The 23,370-nt window shown below is 36.9% G+C and overlaps 1 protein-coding gene across 6 annotated transcripts in view; it reads left to right on the top strand.

Annotated features, from left to right (window-relative positions):
* agpat3 (1-acylglycerol-3-phosphate O-acyltransferase 3) overlaps window positions 1-23,370 on the top strand; it is a 111,352-nt gene that overhangs the window by 27,475 nt on the left and 60,507 nt on the right. Inside the window, exon 1 of one of the 6 annotated variants that reach the window (XM_088912853.1) lies at window positions 9,372-9,452. The exons of the other annotated variants lie outside the window; for them this stretch is intronic. The gene's annotated coding sequence lies outside the window, so the exon portion shown is untranslated. Of the gene's footprint in view, window positions 1-9,371; window positions 9,453-23,370 lie in introns of those variants that run through there. 6 annotated transcript variants of the gene reach the window in all.

Consider the following 23,370-nt stretch of genomic DNA (forward strand, 5'->3'; position numbering starts at 1 on the left):
TCACCACTTCTTCCCCATATAGTAATCCTTTAACTATTACCACTCTACCTTCATTATCCACATAAGTTGGGTTGACTGTAAATGGGAGATTCTTATGAATGAGAATAACCACGCCTCGTTTTTTGGTGGAGAATGATGAGTAATAAACTTGACCTACCCATTCCCTTTTAAGTTTTTTATGTTCCAGATCATTGAAGTGAGTTTCCTGTAAAAATGCTATTTGAATCTTATCTCGTTTCAGGACGTTCAGAATCTTTTTCCTTTTAACTACGCTATTCACCCCTTTTACATTCCAAGTGCGTATCTTAACATTATTCATGGTGTTTTTTTTAGTTTTAATATGGTAACGCAGTGGCTAAATTGTAGTATAATGCAACATAACAGTGAATAGCAAATAGAGCAGCTGCACGTACCCGTTCCATACATTTTAAAGAGAAAAGAGAAGAAGGAAAAAAAAATAAAACAATGTCTTGGAGAGAGAAAACAAAAATTCCGTTTGTGACCACAAACAGTACATAAGGTAACAGCACTTGTCAGGTATTTAAAAAAGAAACAAAGGAACTTTGTTAATCTTCTGAACATTGATTAACGGTGATAAAGACAGAAAGAGCAGTCTTAGAACAAGATTGCTAGACTCAGTCTGCAAACTAAACTAAGAAAAGGTCCAACAAAATTGTTTAGCTTCTCTGCGTAGTTAACAGAGAAGTGAAACTAAAGGTTGCCGCTAGTCACGCAGCTGCGGCAGTCAGCAATAAAGTACGCTCAGTTATAGGGGGTTCAACTATTATACTAAAACAAAAACTGTCTACTCCTCGCCAAAATAATTAGTTACAGTCTTAAGTTTCTATACAAAACAGTATCATCTATATCTCAACATTAACATTAATAACAGAATCTTAAAGATAGAAAACATTTAAAACGTCAGAAAAGGATCTAAGCGCAGGCATAACCGCTCAGTTCTCTGCTCGATCAGTTCTACAAACTAAAGTCAAGGCTGCTTGTTTATCAGTGGACCTCTCACATTCTATTCAGACGTGGAGGATTGCTGTTGAATATTTTTAAGGAAGTTCTCTGCTTCCTTTAAGCTGGAAAGAGTAGTGGATCCCCCTGAGGCATCAAACACTTTAATGATCGCTGGATACAGGAACGAATACCTCAGTCCAGCATCACGCAGCCTCCTTCTCACTTCGGCTGTTTCCGCCCTCTTTTTCTGCACCTCGACCGAGAAGTCTTGAAAGATGGAGACTCTTTTCCCCTCCACAATGATTTCTTTCTTGGCCCTGGCCGTTTCCATTATCTTCTGCTTATCCCGGTAGTTGTGCAGCCTCACCAGCACGGCCCCGGGTACAGGTGTTCTGCCCTCCCCCAACTTGCGCCGGGGTCCCGTGCGATGGCAACGTTCCAACTTGATTTTGTCCCCCTTCATTTCCATGCCAAGGGTTTCAGGGATCCAGCTCTCAAAAAACACAACTGGGTTGTTTCCTTCGATGTTTTCTCTTAGGCCGAGGATTCTCACATTTTTCCGCCGGCTTCTGTTTTCGAAGTCTTCAAGACGATCCAATGCCTTGTGCAGGTCTGTCTCAAGCACCCGTATCCTGTTGCCCGCCGTTACACTGCCGTCTTCCAGGTCCGAAACTCGCTGTTCCACTTCATCTATTCTTTTAATCACTATGTCCATTTTAGTGGATATAGCAGCAACAGGTTCTCGAATCGTTGCAAGTTTTGAATCTAATATTTCGGCGATGTTTGATGTTACTTTTTCGATAATTAAGTTGGTCTCAACTGTACCGTCTCCCCCAGTGAAGTCGCCATCTTGCTCGCCTTCTTTCTGTTGTCTTCGTGTCTTTCTTGACGCTTTTGTTTGGTTTTGGGCGAGAGGGGTTTGTCCGAAATAGTCGGCAAGTGACATTCTTACACTGTAAAAGTGTTAAGTTGGTATTTTGTGTTAAAAGACTGTATTTTTATGCCTATTTTGCTAAATTCGGCGAGGAGTTCGACAGATACACGTCCTCCTCCTCTTAGTGCATAGCCATGCCCCGGGAGCTCTCTTTTAAGAATAAAGACTGGACTGAAAAAGAATTAAAAGGAGAATTTAGAGCATGAAAACTTGTACATAAAGCAGGATTTGGAGGATGGATTTAAAGCTAATATACCTAGAAAACTCTGGAAAAGCATGAAAAGAATGACAGTAATGTCCCTTATCAGGAAACCTTTAGTGATTGACAAAGAATTTCAGTTTTTAAATGAACAAGATGTTTTTGATCAGGTATGTTAAAACAGATACCCATGAAAAATGTTTTAGTATTATAAAGTCACTTTCATTTTACAGTTCAGACAGGGTTATCATTAATGTAGACCAAGTCCTTAATATTTTTCAGTGTACAAATGTTTGTAATTCAGCTGGTTCTTATAATCTAAATCCACTTATTTTGTAGTTCTTTGCAAGAGAATTAGCTAAATTTTCCAGATGTCTGTAGATAAGCATACTATACTGGTATCCTCCCTAAGAAAACCTGTCTAAGCGATCACTATTTTAGACCAGTTGCTCCTACATCAGTTTTGGTTAAATCATTTAATAGGATCTTGGTTCAGAATTGAACTGCGTCTGTAAATGGTAAATGTAGTTTTTAATCAGTTTTTTTATAAACAAGGGTGAAGCACAGAAGATGCAGTAATTACCCTCACTCATCTTATTTCAAAGCATTTGGACTAATACTATCCGACCAGACATTTTATCTAAAATTATTCAAATACAGATCAACCCATTACAGATATTTTGGTTCATTCAGGAAGTTCTTACAAGAAGTTGCAGTGGTTTAAAGTTAATAATACACTTTTTCTGAGGTAATAATTGTGGAGCACCCCAGGATGTGTGAAGCTCACAAATCTTCTTCTTTTCAGAAAGAAATAGTGATGTATTTAAAATTGAAGTGTTATATCAGTAACACTCAAGAGATTCATGGGTGGACTATACAAAACCAGAGATTTGACTCGTTAACAAATATAAAGTTTCACAAAGCTGTAAAAAAAGTTTCTTCCAGCACATCATGTAATGAGACTGAAAGAAACAAAAAGCACTGTCTGTTTCATGCTTTTGGCTAATGCAGATGAGGGGAATCCTGAATGTGAAGTGAGGATCCTGAAGTTATAAGTGAGTGAACTTACTTCCCCTCCTTTAGTTAAAAGTTCAATAACCTCAAAACCCCACCATTCGGCAGCAGGGATCAGGTGATCCATTCACAACAAAGCACACGCCTACAGCTTGCTTGCTTATAGATATTTGTTTTTCTCTCACTCAGTCCAACTCACTGGAGATGACTTACAAGCTTGCGTTTTAAATGAGACGTCACAATTAGGCAAGACTCCAAAGTCCGTTGATTTATTGTTGAATAGTGATACCACCATACCACAGTTCACTTTGTAGTGAATGCAGCACTGCAGCAAAACATTATTGCAAGTTTGGAAAACAGGATTCCCTTTTAAAAAGGTCTGTTTTTGCTTTTTTCCAGATGGGTACATGGTAGCTGAGAGATTTCAGCCTGTTTAGTGTAACTCAGTCTCAGGTCTTGAGGAATAGAATGAATATAGCTCAGCTAAGGTTTGGTCTGCTGTCTTCTTAATCTGTTGTCCTTAGTGTTACAAATCTACTGTACGTTTATCAGTTGCTGTTTATTTTGTTTTTCTCATTTAATAAGTTCACAACTGTTGTGTTTTTTTTTAAAATGGCACCTGATAAATATGCTTTCTGAACAATATTTATGGTGACAGGAATAATATTAATTTGCATAACTGCCCAAATCTGATAAAGTATCATGATGCTCAGTGACACTGTGACATGATTGTGACCTGAATGACATGTGATTTCAGTTGTGAACTTGTTTCTGGCACCCACAGAAAGCCATTTATATGTGAATGATGAGTCTGGACATACAGAAAACAGCTCTGGTTTCAAATCAGGACAGTAGTTCTCTGGTTTCAGTAATGAAACATTTTCCATTCTCTGGCTAGAATTTTCATAGCCATAGTCCAAGTATTGATGGATGTAAGTGGTACAAGTTTTTAACATGTTTTATAATTAAAAGGTCAGTATAAGGAGCTTTTTACCCTTCATTATGTACATATCGGTAGATAGAGAAAAGGGGCTTTTGTGTTTTTCCTCCAGGTCGCACTATTCTCATTGCATGGATGATGAATACAGTGTGTCTATGACCTCTGATCCACTTCAGGTTTCAGTGTATAAAAATATTTATAAAAAAGATTTAGAACTTAATCATGGATTTTTATTATTTCGTGTGATTACTAAAAACGTTAATTGTTTTTACTGGATTGTTTCCAGTGCCCCCAGCATTTTTGCTACAGATATTTAGTCAGGACTCCAGACTAAAAAAATTACTTGGGTGCCACTGGCTCCTAAAATGAAAAATTTAGGAGCCAAATGATTTTTTGGCTGGTTCATATTAACATTAAAAGACTTACTGTGTCCTCTGTTCTATGCCTGTAGGTCTGTCCTCCTCTTTTATTGCCTGATTCTCCGCCTCATCCAACTATGTACTCTTTTTGTTAGAACAGTGGTTCTCAAACTATGGTAGTTTGTGTGGAATATGCAACCTACATACTATGATACAGCACGCGCTAATACTTGAGTGGACATTAGAGCTACTATCTAATTCTGTACCATTGTATAGGAATGCGTGCTACAAACGTAAGTGACAAATTGTATTTAAAAAAGTTATCTCCAGCAAATAGGGAGGTAGGAGAATGTGCGTGATTTTGGAACAATGCCAATGTTGTAAGCACAGGAAAGCATAGAAATGCGTCCTACGAATGCTGGGAATCTTGTGAGCACAGGAAAGCGTGATAGATAACAGAAAAATATTTAAGAACTGTTCTAGGTTAATTTGAGAAAAATACACTGAGCGTCTCTGTGTTTCGCTCCCATGCTCATGAAATAAAAACTTCTTTTAACTTCTGAGACGGACTCCTGAAGCAGAAACGGGTAAAAATGCAAGCTTGCGGATTGCTAAAGCAGGTAAGCTCCATACTATTTGTGAAGAACTTTGTTTACCGTTGGCAAAAGAGCTGACACGTATTATGCGTGGAGAAAAGGCTGAAAAGCTAAACAGCTCAACCTGTAGCTCAACCTGCTGTCACGATTGTAATCCCTCCCCCTTAAGGGCCCTCCGGCTCTTTCACACTTTAGTTGATTTTGTGCACCTGCTCCCTGTTCCTGCCCTTCCCTACAAAAGACAGACTTTCACTCTGTTCTGGGCTCTGGCCTGGAACACGGACGCCCGGAGGCCCGCCTACCACCGAGTCGCCCTACGTCCGTGGCTCGAGGGCTTAGGCCTCCTATCGGCGTCCTGAACCAGCCGAGTTCGGGACTTGGAGCGCCTGGTCCCGTTACCCCTTTTATCTCCCCGACCCTTCGCCGGATCCCGCTCCGGGTTTTAACTGGATCACCCGGCTCTGGACTTTTTCCCTGCACTAGATTTCCCTTCGGACTCCCTTTGGACTGTTTGCCTGGACCACTCCCCCCCGAGCACCTGCGCACCTTCATCACACCCCCCTGTTTGTCTGTCAGCCCAGTTCCTCGTCTCCTCCTCATGTTTGTTCACTCCCTTCCAAATTGTGCTGTCTGCATAGGGTCCTAAAAAACGCTTCGTAACACCTGCTGCTCCCTCCGAAAGACTAATATCTAGATTAGTATAGATATCGTTGATTTGGCCAATTTACTCGTTTCTGTTAGATACGAGTTTGAGGGTACGTCCCATGAGGACTTTCTGTTCTGTAAGCCGCTACCAACAGGAACTATAGGAGAGCATGCATTTCAGCTCCTGAATGAATTTATCGAAGAGAATGGCATTGACTGAATAAAATGCGTCGGAGTTTGTACAGACGGTGGTAGAGCAATGACAAGCCGACACAGCGGTATAGTTGCACGAATTAGAGAGGTTGGTCCAGATATGAAGTGAACGTACTGCAGCATCCAACGCAAGGCCTTGGCAGTCAAGAAAATGCCTGATGATTTAAAATCTTTTAGACTCTGTTGTGAATTGTATCAAGGCTCGACCAGTGACTTCACATCTGCTTTGCTTGACTAAACAGGCTCACCCCTCTCACTGAAATGGTACTTTTTTATTTATTTTTAATTGTTGTTCCTGTTGTCATTCTGTAAAGCGCTTTGAGAAGCCACCTTTAAAGGCGCTATATCAAATAAAGTTTATTATTATTATATTTATTATATGTATGTGTGAGTGTGTGCACGTGTGCTCATGTTGGTCATTGAGAATTTCTGGGGTTCCTATGAGATGATGACTTGTAGGTGGTACTTGGATGCTTTGGTTTATAAGGGGTGGTACTTGGTCCAAAAGGTTTGAGAACCACTGTGTTAGAACATTAAAGCTATATACAGTCACAAATGGAGTGTCTACTCATCAGATTCTGAGCCAGTGTCACTGACCATCAAAATATCAGTGTCACTTGGCCATCCTGTATACTGAGGCCTCCTCTTCTTGTTCACAGGGCCTCACACAGGGCTCAGGATCAAACTGCTAAAGTGAAGGGCCTTTTTGATCCTGATTAAATCCTCCAATGTTGAGATATTAAATGAATTGCATACTTTTCATTTTATTCTGAACTAAATGCGAAACATTCCTGAAATCTGTACAGTAAGGCTCTTTTGTCAAGATGACGTCCTAGAAACTACTGTAGGACATATATGCAAACTGGTCTTTGATGAGCAATTTGAGCAATCTGCACTGCCTTTGCAGCCCCACTTAGTGTTTGCGCTTCTAAGTTAGTCTGCAATGGACCCAGTAAACTCAGAACATGCGGTGTCGTTATCATATATCTTTGATACATCCATTCCATTCTTTTTTAATTAGCAAGATTTGGGAGGCATATTTTGTGAACGGTAATTCCTCGCGTGTGATCATGTAGGCTGCATTAAATTTTATTTTCAGTTCTTTAAAGTCTTTCTCGGCTGTTTTCTCACAGGTACAAGATACAGCCTGTGCTAAATGAGGCACACTTCGCAATTACACAATCACTAGCTTCAATCTTCAATTCACTCATATTTTAGGAGATGCAAATACAATGTTTTCATGGAATGTGCTGGACCTTTGAATATCACAGACTAAGCAAGCAGATTGCAGTGTGCCTGCTGGGTGAAAGGCTCTCCTCTTCCTTTTGATGTTAAAGCTAAAGGGAACCCCTCTGTATAAACAAAAAGAGATGGTAGAAGAAGAGTATACAATTAGAGTACAAGATAACATTCTTGCATTAGTATTAAAGGCAGAGTCAGGAAAAAATATAAGAACACATTACATTGTGTTCAATGTTTTTATGTTCAATTTTGTGGTCAAAAGTTGATAATTTTATGCAGTAGGTGTGACACCCCCTGGCTATATCATAACAAGACCTTTAAAATAGGTAAGTCCAGGACATCAGACACACCAAAACATCCATAAGGTTCAAAATCAGTGCTCTTTATTTACAGGAAAAAACATCATAAACCAAAACAAAAACCTAATCACTTTTTTGAGCTCCTAACTGGTTCCTTTAGTCTGTGACTCTAATACTGGGCCGTTAAACTACTTACCAGCTTCTAAAATAATTACATTTCAGTCTTTCCCTGAAACTCTTCACAAATTTCTTATAAACAAATCCAAATCAAATTAAAATTCAAATGTATTTTTTAGCATGACTGATGAATTAAACAGTGTTACCAGAGCAGCTACAAATAACACAGCAATTACAGACATTTACAGTACAAACACATAAAACATTATTGTGGGATAGATTCACTTTCTGTTGTTCAGAAGATCACATACTGGGCTGCCAGCTCTATTGAGTTTCCTTTCTCTGTCCCCGGTAGGATCGGAAGTTGGTAGGCTGTTATGATTCTGGTACGTGTGGGAATTCTGTTCTTAGATTTGTCATTTTAGGGAAGAACATTTGTCAAATGGAGTGTTTCTGACAGTGCTGCAGAAAGTACATCTCAGTTTCTGATTCTTCCTGCTGGCAGTCGGAGCATATAGCATGTTCTCTCTGGGCAGCCAGGTCTGCCTGTGTCTCCCAGTTTCTATGGTCAGTGGTCATTGAGGCATTACTTTCTTAGTTTGTTAGAGTTTCTCTTTGCTGTCTGTCACCCAGGTCAGATACTGGACCACTGTGTATTGTTTTGTTATGGTCCTGTAGCATTCCAGTTTGTGTTGTGTTAGTACATGTGTCCCAATGAGTAAGGTGTGGTTGTTTGGCTTCTGCTGTGATTTAGTTGACTTGGATTTGTGTTGTTTTAGTTGTGCTACCCTGGTTGAGCTTCAGGACTGTGTGGCTGAGGAGGCTGTTCTGTGGCAGTTCTTGGCTTAGCTGGGCCTTGTGGTCATAGGAGTTCTGGTTGTGTTGTTACCAATATTTTATTGCTTTCTTCTATATATTAATTATCAGTCTGGATTAACCTAATTTGGCCCTGAATTGATTGGTTTTTCCACTAAAGACATAATTTTACAGGAGTCTGTGTGTAGGCCTTCTGTTTAGTGTTTGTACTTTTTAGTGTTGTCATGGTCTGTGATTTGCCCCCGCAAGTCACTACAATACAGGGCAGTGGGTTGGATTACACTTTCAAATATTCACAACCAGTGGGGGTTGATATTGAAGAGTCTCCTTCTTCTAATAATATGTAAAACCCTGCACACCTTCTCCTTCAGTGCCCTTAATGTGAGTTCAAAACTCCCAGATGAGCTATTGCTAGACCAAGATAGTTGTAACTGGTTGTATGTGCCAGATCATGTTCTAGATTCTAGATAAAATTTTCAAAATCTCAAGACTCACAGTTTCTTGGTCTGTCTACCTCCCTCTTACATGGCTGCACACATAGGATCTGCTCTCTGACCTACAAATAGCAGATAATCACTAACACAGAAAAGCTGTCTGGTTTTTAGACTGTCACCTGACTGTCTTCCAGCAACTGGTCAGGTGACTGAGAGCAGCAGCTCATTCCCCCTAAGCTTCCTGTGAAATGTGGTCCTAACAGGCCTGCCATTTTGTCTGAGCCTGCTGTGCTTACAAAGGGCAAATACATTATTACATAGGTAAGAAAATATTCAGGTATAGGTTTTCAATTTAAAAAAGTGAATGGAATATAACACTTTACAGTAGAAATAGATATAGTTTATTTTATCAGAATGTTGAGATGTTTTTTAGATGTCTTTCGTCTATGTCTTATATTTTGTTGGTTGTGTCCTGCCAAGGGACTGTAAATGTAAATTAGTCTTTTATCTAACTGGTGTAGCTTAAGAGCAGTGTAATGTTCCTGTTCAAGAAATTAAACTAAATTTGACTTTATTTGACTTTTTTTTACTCAGAAAAATAAGTTATTAGTTTAGGGCTGTAAAAACCATCACCAATGAAGAATGGATGGATTGAGACCTGTTAACTGAAGGTTCCTGAAGGTACCTCTTACAGTTTTCATTTAAAGCCCTTGCCTTTAAAACATGAAGTGAAAGCAAGAATATAATGAATTTAAATATATAATTTATTAAGTAAGATGAAGCAATGCCATATAACATGCTGTGTTATACATTTTTCTTAAATTCGTTCATCGCTGAAAGCTAGTATAGATTTTGTTGTCCTGATATCCTGTCTCCAATATGTAAAAAATGTGCACCAAAATGCTTTCCTAAAATCAATATACTACAATATACAACTCAATAGAAAATCAGTATTTATAACCCTCACTTAAAAAAAAAAGTTTGATATGAATACAGATGCAGCCAAAATGAGCGGGGTACGCTGCGGTAAAACGCGGTGGGTGTGTCGAATCACAACGTGTCATATCGCGACATAGCGTATAATACCACAGTTATTGCAGATTGCATTCGTTTCCAATCATACAAAGTAAGTCACAGCCACAAGTAACTAACTAATATGATAAAGGAATAAATGACTTGTTTTTTGTTTGTTTCTTTAGCACATTTTTTTAACATTTCCATCGATCTTACAAGCACTGAAAACCTGTCCAATCCCTAGTTCGTCAGGCATTTTCTTTTTCGCTGCAGGGGCGCTCCTATTGGTCCTGGTCTCAGTGCGTTCTAGGATATAACGCCAGCGATTTGTTGTTAAAACTGGGTTTCCTATAACGCCGCAGTGAATTCTCGTTTTTATGTCCACTATAACAGACATAATCTCCATTGCTTTTAACCAAACGTTTAATAATTTCTAAGAATGAAAATGATTTAAACTATGCAACACTTATCATTCAACGACAGCTCAAAATATCACAGGGATCCTCAAGAGTGCAACAAAGACAGCAGAAAAAGATATCAGATACATGAGAATCCAAGCTTTTTTTTATCTATGCTAAGAAGTAGTCTTTAAAATGTCTTTATCACAAAAAGTCAAAATTTTGGGGTGTGCTTATATTAGAGAATATAGCACAGCTTCGAAAGTGTGTCAGCCAATCAGATTTCAGGACCGGAATTATGCGTTTTATAATAGGGAATATAGTATGGAATCACGTATCTAAAGAAATTAATAATGATATCAATTTAAGGATCTAAATATCTAAAAATATGTATCTATATAGCAGGTAGTATTACTGTATTCTACTTTCTTTGTAAACATGGAAAAACAGATTCACAAAGCGAAACTGTGAAACTCTTCTGTGTAAAAAAAAGTTATATTGGAAACATTTTTACGTGCTCCTATTGACCATATTAAGATTATATACTTTGTGAAAAGTGATAGTCTTTTAACCTTTTCTGTGAATTCGCTTGTTATCGGCTTAAACAAACGCATACTTTTAGAATTTGATTAACAGGGAAAATAATATGGAATCGCGTATCTAAACAAATTAATAACGATATAATTATATTCATGTACTGTCTTGTGGAATAAACTGAAGAGTTAGTTAATGCAACACGGAATTAAGAATTATCACCTCTTTTTACACTTGAGAACAAATGAGAACATTCCACTCAGTGGGCGATGCATTGTTATCTCAATCACCTACTAATTCGTTTTACACCACGGGAAGACAGGAGAATGTGATTGTACTGTATCTGTATGGAATGTGTGTTGTGTTTACAAAATTAAAGTATTTAAAGTGTATAATTAAAAAGTAAAAAAAAACTTAACGCTTACACAAAGATTCTAAGATGATCACAAGGAAGTGTATTGCATGTCTAATGGTCTAACCCCATTTTGATTAAAATCGCAAACGCGTGTTTAATTAAATGCCTTTTTTGATTCACAATCTGACAATGAAAACCGGGGGTAAAGTTAGCTTGAAGTTCAAAAACGATTTTGGCACGCCTGTAGCATTTTCACGAAACCTCCTATAGTTGTGAGAACACTTGCTTTGTGTATAAAGTACATTGTGAATGTTTTCACAGCCTTCACTTTGTCATTTTTATTCATGATCCATTATTTCTTGAAAATAAGAAGTGGTCCCGGACCTCTTCTAGATATACCCCCCAGACGAGAACCTTCAGTGGATGTTTTGGGTTTTGCTTGTTCACATATCTCCCCTTTTTATAAAACGACATGGTTGAAAACTGTTCCAGAGCCACTGTTGTTTCATCAGTGAAAAGTACATCATGAAAATGCCTCTCCCTGTTCAATCCACTGGAATAAAGAAAAGGAGCATAAAGCGTCTGATGGTCATAAACGATATTAATTTAGGAACAGCATCAGAGATATTTTTTTAACTGCACTGCATCGGAGAGAATACCATTTCCAAGAATCAGTATAGCTTCTGGGAAATACATTTTTCCTGCATTAAAGTTTAACTCGTTCAGAGCGCCCTACATTACAAACTCCAAGCGTTTCATTTTGAGCTGAAGACCCTCACACCTGAAGAAGGATTCACAGCCGAAACGTTGCAGGCTGACGCGGCTACCCACCAAAGTAAATGTATTGCAGTAAATGTTTATATCATTATATCTAATTTTTTTTCTTTTTTAAAAATTAAAAAAATCGTTTGCCCAGCCTAAGAGGGGGGGTTTGCTCTCATTGACAGCTGACACTCCTCCATACACTCAAGTGAAAAATTAACGCCAATGTAAACATCGTATGTTTCGTATGTTTCAGGTGTGAAGAACACAGATCCCCAATGCAATTTCAACCAAACCTGTCCCCACACACCCTGCCCCCACTGCGATTAGAATATACACAAAGCACTGAAATCTTTAGAGGAGATGATCAGGTGTTTCGCAGACGTAGGCATAGTACGTAATTCAGGCTTTATGAACTCACACCTGGGATTCGATTAATTAGGGTTATTAATTATTATAGTTCATAAAGCCTGAATTACGTACTATGCCTACGTCTGCGAAACACCTTTGCTAGTTAATGCTACTTCACTTTCTCGGGCGTGATTTTTTTAGGCAAAATGCAGGGTAACAGGCTTGTTTTGTGATCTTCCTAAGATTGTTAAGCGCAGTGTCAAAATGTTTCCGTATGAAAGGATTCATATGAAAGGCAGTGATCTGTGATTTGGTTGAGTGTGAATTGTGGTGAGCCTCTGATTGGGGGAAAAAAAGACCTGCTGATCTGTTCTACATACCAGGAAGACAACAGAATATGATTTTTTCTATTCGAAACGTGTATTTTAAACGTTTAATTAGGAAGTAAAAACCTTACAGTGTACACAGATTCTAAGCTGATCAGGAGGAAGAAAAATCGCCCGTGTTTTGCACATAAAAAGTGGCTATTAACTATCGAAACCTGTTTTTATAGCTTTTAAAGTTGTGCAATGTCTAAGCAGGAACACATCATTATATCTTAATCCATTTATTAATCCAATCTATTTTTACACATCCAACTATGTAAAAAATATAGCCAAAAGGAGTCCATATTAATATAACTATCAAGTGGTATTAAATCAGTACAACTTTTTTTTACAAGAACAGCAAGTAGTGTTCTTACTATGCATTCTTAGAAAACGATAAAACATTATAACTTTTTATGAAGTACAGTATATAAACAAGCATGTTAAAATCATAACCCACTGTAAGTTACCAAGATAAATACTTTGATGCACAAAATATTAATGAAGAAGGTGGAATACTGTTGTGTACTTTTGTACAACTGAGCAATCTTTATTTTATAAAATATACCTACTTTTTAATTAGTTTAATGTTTGATCTAGCAGCCATTTTATTTACGAAGTTGCATCACAAAGAAAATAGAAATGGTTACCTACTGCTTCAGAGCATTCTTTAGACAAGATCCAGAGAGTGCGAATTGCAATTGCAGCCTAACCCCCCCCCCCCAAACCCCACTGAAACTGTGGTATTCCAGATGACCCTGGAAATCTGTTGTGTGCACTGAAAAACTGGGAATTAAATTTGAAAAATTCCAAATTATGTAAATTTTTCATCTATAATTTACTTAATTTTATTTAATCGGTTTAAGAAAGCTTGAGATGGGATTTCAAATTTTCAATTTTAAGAAAATTAGTTAGTGTCAAATAAGTAGCCTACGTACTTAGCTACATCTGTACAGCTAATAATAGTGTTCATACTCCTCTCAAGCTTTCAGAGACTCATTCGCCAACAGAACAAGTGATCGAAAATGAATACCTTGCAAAAATCAAATATTACAGTATGTCATGGCTGAAAGGAATAGATGCCAAGAGTACTGATGCCAGGTCTGATAGATCACGCACACCAGTTGAGAAAGAGGAGGATTATACATTGGACAAAAGGGTTAACATAAGAGGACACCCTGAGAAACTTTCCTATTGCTGTATCTTGGAAGGGAGTCGGAATGGAGAGGCTTTTCAAAATATCCCACATTTTATGTTTATTGGTAAAGTAACTGTGATGATGTTTAACTGTGGGAAATGCATAAGTCCCCTCTGCTGCAAAACAGTATACTCTGTTTTGCTGCCAGATTTTACAAAAGAATCTATTCCTTTGGTTGATGATCTCTCTCCTCAAATTGCCTTTTTGTGTTTGTCTGAGTCAACATGAGCTTGCAAGTCAAGTACGTTTTTATTTGTCACGGAGACAAAAGTACCAGGCTTACACAACAAACATTCAGCTTCCCAGTCTTCTCTGCCACTTAAAAAATGCATAAATTGATTTTTTAGTTGTGCTGTGAATTTACAGTTTCGCTTTGGCATTGTGTTTGAGGGTAGGAAAACAAGAAACAAAATAGGGAGCCTTTCAAGGAATGCTTCTGCACTACACAGACTGAGTAAAGACACTGATATTGATGCCATATTTGGCTCTCTCATGACATAATCATACATTGTGGTGTCTCCGGGGGAAAAGTTAACGTAAATGAGATAAAATTACTCACACCACACTTTTCTTTATCTTCGCGGAGTTTCTTCTGTCCAAATATCTTCCAAATCCAGTCCGTAATTCGTTCTCTTAATCCTGATCCGATCCGAGTTCCAAAGTCCATAAAATAACAGCAATCTGTGCCGTAACCAAACCACAATCCACAATCTGAAAACCGTAATCCGTATCTCCTTTCAATAGTCCATTATTCTTTAATCCGATCTTTAACACAATTCTAATTCCTCTCTCTCCTCCAAATCGCATTCACCTTATCGGCTTCTGCGCCGGTTCACTGCTTCCGAGGCATTTATATTTCGGTTCCTGATGAGGCTCAGCTGTGTCTCGTCGTTTCTCTGAATAGACCCTTTCCATATACAGGCCAGATGGTTCTTCTTGGTGGCCATTTTGCTCAGGTCTATGTTGAGCATATTAAGTAGGTAAGTAGGTTCCGAAAATACCGGTTATGGATGACCCTTCCCATGGACTTCTTACAACATGTACAGGACAAAAACTCAATGGCGACGTAGGTCGCAAAGCGAACTAGAGAAGTTAAGAAATTCTATTTCTATTTTTATAACTTTTGTTAATTATTCTTCATGGTGAAAATAATAGGGTCAAAATCCCGGACGTTTTGGGATATTTGAAAATTCCCCCCAGACAGAGATATAGTATAAGAATCAAAATAGAGGACATGGCCGGGAAAATCTGGACGTATGGTAATCCTATGGGCCACCGACACTAGCTCTGCTGCTGAACCTGACACAGACAGCACTGCTCGTGTTAGCAAGCATCAGAAAACAGCTACAAGGCAGTACTATCTAAAGTGCTCGGCGCTATTTTTATTATATTTGTGTGTAAGTGTGTGTGCGCGTGCGTGCTAATGTTGGTCATTGAGATTTTCTGTGGTTCCTATGAGAAGATGACTTGTAGGTGGTACTTGCATGCAACGGTTTAATCAGTGGTGTTACTTGGTCCAAAAAGTTTGAGAACCTCTGTCCTAGGGTATAAAATGATACAGAAAAACCTTTTGTCATCCATCAGCATGGGGAAGGTCAAAGATCTAACAACAGAAATGAGCAAACCATTACTGATCTTCACAAAGCAAAAAATGGGTACAACAAAATAAGGAAAACTTTAAAAATATCAATATCGACTGTTAGAACAATAATTTAAAAATTCAACACCACTGGAACAGTGGATAATTTGTCAGGAAGAGGACGCAGGACCATCTTGTCCCCCCACGCACAGTGAGAAGGATGGTGAGGGTGGCAAAGAAAAATCCAACGGTTTCGGTTAAAGAAATACTAGTATTGGTTGCATTGTAGGTTCATCCCGTCTCAAAAATGACTATTAGACGATACCTCCATGCCAACAAGCTATTTGGAATGATTGCCAGAAGAAAGCCCCTACTGTTGCAGAGAAACAAATAGTGTTTGCCAAACACTACTGGCACTTTAATTGGGAGCGGCACTTAAACTGTGGTCAGATGTTACCAAAGTTGAACTTTTTGGCCACAGTCATCACAGGTTCAACTGATTCACAAACTGACAGTTTCAGACAGAACAAAAGCATTTGTGAATTTACATTCCCCTTACATTTAATTACACTAATTGGCCCCCACTGCATTCAGCAGTCTTCGGAAGATAACAAAAAAGCCTGTTAATAAAATTATCGCAACCTTTTTCTGTCAGCTCTGCCTCCCAGAACCTGTTAATGGCTATGATGAGCTCTAACTTTGTGCTCAGTTTTCCCATGTTCCAAATATAGTCTTTGAGTGAATGCCATACCATTTCTACTGTATTTAAATCAGAGGATATAAGCTTACTTCCAAGAGCTCATTGAAAAGCAGAACCTGTTAATTGCTAAGATGAGTTCTTGGTTTGTGCTCTTCTGTTTTGGAACTTATTGACTTTTGAAACTTACTGGAGGTAGACCACATATGAAAATTTTGACAGGTCCAGAGGCAAAAGGACCTTAACCTGTAATTTCTAGAAAACTATTATAGATATGGTGAATCAGGGATTCACAAATCTTACATTGTATGATTGGAAAATAATATGTGATTGGATCAACTAAATACTCCAAACAAAAAGATATTTGTTACCTCTGCTTTAGTTATTTGTGAAGCAATAAAACAATCTGATTAAACAAGGGAGTGTGATGTTATTTTTTAATAATGAAAAAAAATATATTTTCAGTTTCTTTCTTTCTATTAGATTGTATGATTAGCATCACACAACATGGGGTTATTGTTACACCCAAATCATTGTTACAGCAAGGAGCAGTTAGCATCCAGTGTTACCCAGGGCAACTAGCACCTTATAGCTGCTCAAGAGGGCCTTTATTTTATCAATCAGGCAGATCCTCCCAATCTCAGTCATGCAATTTTTTTTCCCAATCACCTTGTTTCTTCCCTAGATTGACGAGTACTGAATCAACTGGGCTATTCAGCCATCACTGCTTTATTGTGGCTCGTACGTTTTTAACAATTTGTTTTCACCTTGTCCTCCAAATCCCAGCCTTTTTCTGCTGCCATTTCCAGACAGTCTTATTCCACTGGGAGCCTTTGCATTATTTCAAACAGCTGCATTCCAGTCTCTCCAATTGTACCTGCAGTAATCAAGCAAAATCTTTAATTTCTAAGGGCTATAACAACCACCGCAACAACAATTATTATTTTTGCTTATGTAGCACTTTTGGACATTTTGCTCAAAGCGTTCAAATGGACAGATTATCAGGAGGCCATTATTGGTAAATGCTGTGGTGGGAATTTGGCCCGAACACCAGGGATAACGCCCCTACTCTTTTCGAGAAATGCCCCTGAGATTTTCAATGACCAGGAAGAGTTAGGACCTAAGATTTACATCTCATCAGAAAAACAGTTTTTTTTTCAGCGTAGTATTCTCTCCTTCAGTATCCTGGGGCATAAGGAATTACTCTTAAGAAACAAGTTCCACAAACTCGACTTTCAACAGTGCACTGTTTGTATGATTAAAGGGGGTGCAACACCATTATTATCAAAATATTGTGTGGTCTATTGAAAACAGAAAATCTTTCATTCAAAGCATGTACTATACTTTTAAAATGTTGGCCACATGATCTTAATATGTGAACAAAGACTAGAATTTCTGACATGCCTCATACACGAATCACATGAAGTCATATCCACAGTTTTGCCAAAACAATACACGTCAATGATTGGTTTACTATATAAGTATACTGTATATAGAGTAAATAAAGTATGATACACTATGGATTTAAAGCCAGTACAGTAAATTATGTGTGAAATACATTTTTCATAAGCAAAATTATAGATAAATTGTTTCCTGATTACTTATTGTTAAAATTCGCATTAAGACAAAATACATATTTTCTCAATGCAGATGTAAACCTGAAAGAGGCCCATTTCGTTCATACAAGCAATAATTTCTGCTGTGTTACAAATATTTTTTTTCACCATGGGCAAAAAAAGAAAAAGGACAACTTGAGTGTAAAACAAATTTTAGAATTGATTGAAAAATTAGAAATGGGAGTATCCATCGCACGTGTTTGTGAGGAATATTGTATGAAGAAACAAACTGTGTCAGATATTTGCAAAGCAAAAGAGAAGTTAAAAAATTGTTTTAATGTGTGATGCAGATGCTCCAAATAAGCCAAGGAAACATATGAAGATGGCACAAGAATCTTCACTGGAAGATGCGGTGTTAATGTACGAGGGGTAGAGTTGAAATCTGCAGCAAACACGCTAGCAAATCTATTTCAAAGCAAGTGATTTTATTTATTATTTATTATTATTATTTTCTAATGCATGATATGCAATATATGGTGAAATTATATGGCTTTTTCACATAAATACAGGTGGCATTGTGCTTCAAAATATATCATTTGTTATTTAATGGACTTCTGGTTTCATATAGACGCTATTTTATGGATATTTGGAATGGACATTCGGCAATATCGGACACCCCTTCCCCAGTTAGTCCAATCGAGAATATACTGTAAAATGTTTATGAAGAAGGTGGAATACTGTTGTATATTTTGTTTTATTTAGCTACCACTCCATCTACAGTATTTACATTAGGTATGTATTACATTATACTTCTGTTTTTATTTTCAACTGCCTAAAAATTCCCTTTAGCTGTACATTCCAAAATTGCATATAAGCAGATTTAAACATGCACAGAAGAGAAATATTAAACAAAACAATTGTTTTAATAACATCTAACGCACCACAGGTGTCACATATTGATGGTCAGTGAATCACCAAAACCACCGTGCCACGTTTCAGGTGAAGCATTTGGAAGAAATGAGGCACATTCTGAATGGAGGTACAAGTATATATTATCTCAAAAAACAAATAGCTGTCTCTCATTCATGGACATTAGCTTACATACAGATGCAGCCATTCAAAATGCGCAGTACAAACCCATACCGCATGCAATTACCCACAAGTCATTGTCTTGTACCACGGTAAATGATTGGCTGGCCAAAATGACCGACAGGGACACTCGTGGTGCATTGGTCATTAGCAAAAAGATTTAATCATTTAATCTCTTTACTGTGTATGTTTTAATCTGCTTAGTATTGAATATTTATATGGAATTTTACAACTAAATGGAAATTTTAGTAGCTGAGCATAAGAAGAGGAGCATAAGGCATCTGATAGTCATAAACGATATTAATTTAGAAACATTAACATATTATGTAAACTGTATATGGCTGGTATTGGTAGTTTAAAGAAAAAATACACACCAGTATTCCACTTTCTTTTTGATGCTTAAAATGTTTAGGAAGAAAGTCTTACATGTGGTTATTTTAGAAACGTTTTTACGTGCTCCTTCTGACTATATTAAGTTTATATACTTTGTTAAAAGTTATAATGTTTTAACCTTTTCTGCGAATACGCTCGTTATCGGAGTAAACAAAAGCATACTTTTAGAATTTGATTAATAGGGAATATAATATGGAATCGCATATCTTAAGAAATTAATAACAATATAATTATATTCATGTACTGTATCTCAAATAGTAGTAGAATACACTTTCTGTGGATATGTGTGCTTCAGTTTCATTCCTTTCCATGTGATTATGTCTGGCGTGATGGCTTAAGCATGTGCCTTATAAGCCTGAGGTCTGGCGTTCAAACCCAGCTGTCGCCATGAGTTTTCTTTTAACAAATAAACATTTCTTTGAAAAACTAAAATAGCAAATATTATGGACACTATATTGACATTTTTTATAGTTCTAATTATCACAACATGTTCGAAGCTAAGTCATTTATTAATAACAATGAATAATTTGAAGCCGCTACTACTGTCATTATTACTGATAATAGATATTATTGACACTATATTGAATTTGTTGGTATTTCTAAATATCACAAAACGTTCAAAGTTAAGTGAGTTAAATGATTACCATTTTCCATGAATACTTTCGCTCGTTATCACGGTAAAAGAAACTCATACTTTTCAGAATTTAATTATTAGGGAATATAATATGGAATCACCTATCTAAAGAAATTATAACAATATTGATTTAAGGATCTAAATACTGTATTTATATAGCTGGTAGTATTACTGTATTCCACTTTCTTTGTAAACATGTTTTATTAACACCCGAATTGCAGCAGGTGAGAAAGAGACAGAAAAAAATGAATCCTGTTTTTTTATGGTCTGTAGCTCAGATCCTGCTTGACTAAAAATGAGACACAAGAAGAGTATTATTGGACAATGTTGTGAGACTCCTCCACATCACATCAGACCTAACAATACCTTTTAACTGTGACTATATCCATGATATAACACGGCCTCTCATGCCTTATTGCTTATATAATTTAATTCTGAAAAGTATGAGTTTCTTTTACTGCGCTATAAAAAGCGCAAGTATTCATGGAAAATGGTAATCACTTAACTCACTTAACTTTGAATGTTATGTGAGGATTCGTTTTGTGAGGAAACAGGATTCACTTTTTTCTGTCTCTTTTCTCACCCGCTGCGATTCGGGCACAGGAGGGTTAAAAAGAGGTCAGACAGGCAGGGGGAAGGGGGGGGCAAAACTGTTACCTGTCCTGGATAAAGCGGTTAGAAAATAGGTGGATTTACACCTGTGAAAAGTGTTCCAATTTTAATTTGATACGGAAGACATTATTCATAATAAATGATCTTGGACAGTCTGTAAATTTAATATTTATAGAGGAGACATGTTGTGTATTGCTTCTTTTTACACTTGGAAGAAAATTTCAATGTTAATGCAACACGCTTTCACACCTGCATGTCAAGATCATGGTTCATCATGTGTGAATGAGTCAAATTAAAAATAAATTAATTTATTTGACGTCACTCAATAGGGAATCAGCCAGCTGAGCTAAAGGGACATCTCTCCTCAACCCGGTGGCTGAGGTCCCCTGCTATTCACAGGGAAAGGCGGTGATGTCACTGCAGTGGCAAGCTGGCACACACATCCTGTAATGCGTTACAATGTATTTAGATCTTTAAATTAATATCGTTATTAATTTCTTTAGCCTCACAACTTTGTCCAATAATACTCTTCTTGTGTCTAATTTTTAGTTAAGCAGGATTTAAGCTACAGACCATAAAAAATATAGGATTCACCTTTTTCTGTCTCTTTCTCACCCGCTGTGATTAGGGTGTTAATAAAACGTGTTTACAAAGAATGGGGAATACAGTAATACTACCAGCTATATAAATACATATACAGTATTTAGATCCTTAAATTAATATCGTTATAATTTCTTAAGATACATGATTCCATATTATAGTCCCTAATAATTAAATTCTCAAAAGTATGAGTTTCTTTTACTGTGATAATGAAAGTATTCATGTAAAATGGTAATCCCTTAACTCACTGCAGTGCAGTTAAAAAAATATCTCTGATGCTGTTCCTAAATTAATATCGTTTATGACCATCAGACGCTTTATGCTCCTTTTCTTTTTTCCAATGGATTGAACAGGGAGAAGCATTTCATGATGTACTTTTCACTGATGAAACAACAGTGGCTCTGGAACAGTTATCAACCATGTCGTTTTATAAAAATATGTGAACAAGCAAAACCCAAAACATCCACCGAAGGTTAGCCTATTCTACTTTGAGAAGAGTAGAGGGGGTGGAAAGTGCCCGCAGTAATTTAATTAGTATTAAAATTCGCACTGATTCCCTTGCGAAGATATGGACATAAGAATATTCGTGCATGGTCAAAAAAATGGCATAAAAACGACAAAGTGAAAGCTGTGAAAAAATTCACAATGTACTTTATACACAAAGGAAGTGTTCTCACAACTCTAGGAGGTTTTGTGAAAATGCTACAGGCGTGCCAAAATCATTTTTGAACTTCAGGCTAACTTTACCCCGGTTTTCATTGTCAGATTGTGAATCAAAAAAGGCATTTAATTAAACACGCGTTTGCGATTTTAATCAAAATGGGGTTAGAACATTAGACATGCAGTACACTTCCTCGTGATCATGTTAGAATCTTTGTGTAAGCTTTTAGTTTTTTTTTTACTTTTTAATTATACACTTTAAACACTTACATTTTGTAAACTCAACACACATTCCGTACAGATACAGTACAATCACATTTTCCTGTCATGCATCGCCCACTGAGTGGAATGTTCTCATTTGTTCTCAAGTGTAAAAAGAGGTGATAATTCTTAATAATTCTGTGTCGCGTTAACTAACTCTTTAGTTTATTCCACCAGACAGTAAATGAATATAATTATATCATTATTAATTTGTTTAGATATGCGATTCCATATCATATTCCCTGTTAAATTCTAAAAGTATGCGTTTGTTTAAGCCGATAACGAGCTTTCACAAAGTATATAATCTTAATATGTTCAGAAGGAGAAAGTAAAAACATTTCCAAAATAACCACATGTAAGACTGATGCTTAAAATGTTTAGGGAGAAAGTGTAATACTGGTGTGTTACTGTTTTTTTTCTTTAAAATACCAATACCAGCCATAAACAGTTTACATGATATGTTTATGTTCCTAAATTAATATAGTTTATGAGCAGGTGAAAGGCATGGTGAATCGGAGATTCTCAAAACTTACTTTGTATGATTGGAAACAAATATGTGATTGGATCAACGAAAAGCTGTGGTGTTACTTTTTGTCAATGAAAAAATAAAGTATTTTCGTTTACAAAGATGGTTACAAAGAATGTGGACCAGGGTAATACCTTGAGTTTACAGCTTGTCCAAGGTCATTCATTATTAATACTATTAGTAATATCTTCGGTAAAGCTGACTGATAAAATATTTCTGCATAATTAAAATATTTATGATAAAGGTAGGTTGTGTACTTTTGCCCAACCGAGCAATCTTGCTTTCATAAAATATACCAACTTTTTAATGAATGATGATTAACATGCTGTAATACACAGTTTAAATTGAAAAGTCGAAAGAGTATACAACTTAAATTCTTAATTGAATAAAGATTGTCCCTCAGCAGTGATCGGGATTTGAAACCGGCGTTTTCTGGTGACAGCTCAAATGCTGTACATATGCTACATTCCCACTATAGTTAAGGCAAGGTGAAAGTGGGAAGCTGATTTTTTAACTTAAAAGCTTAAGCTAACACAAATCCAAAACCTTTTGAAACAGAAGCTGTTAACTCTACTTTACACCTGCATGTCAAGATCACGATATGCCCAGCAGCTCTTTTGTTTGGATTACACTTTGAATCATTGAGGAAAACCATCCAACGTTTCGAAATAAAAAAAAATCAAACCTTTGTTTGGATGACAGAAACGGGTACAGTATCTTGTGAGAAGTCATGTACTGATTGCAAAGAATATGATTTTGACAAACCTTAAAGAGCTAATTTTGCTTGAAGACTGTATTGTACCTTATTTCATTGAACTGTTCTGACACTACAGAGAAACACAATCTAAATTTAAGGTCTGATTCTTTCACGGTTTTGTTATGTGAAATGTTTTTGCACTTCTTATACTCCGAGATCTGAGAGTTGTTGTTGTTAATAATTATTATTATATTATTTATTATAAAACCCTCTAACATTGACACAGATGCTGCTGCTGTTCTCTCAGTAATTTAAAAT

This window comes from Atractosteus spatula, chromosome 4 (genome assembly GCF_055471065.1).
Source record: "Atractosteus spatula isolate fAtrSpa1 chromosome 4, fAtrSpa1.hap1, whole genome shotgun sequence".
Lineage (NCBI taxonomy): Eukaryota > Metazoa > Chordata > Actinopteri > Semionotiformes > Lepisosteidae > Atractosteus > Atractosteus spatula.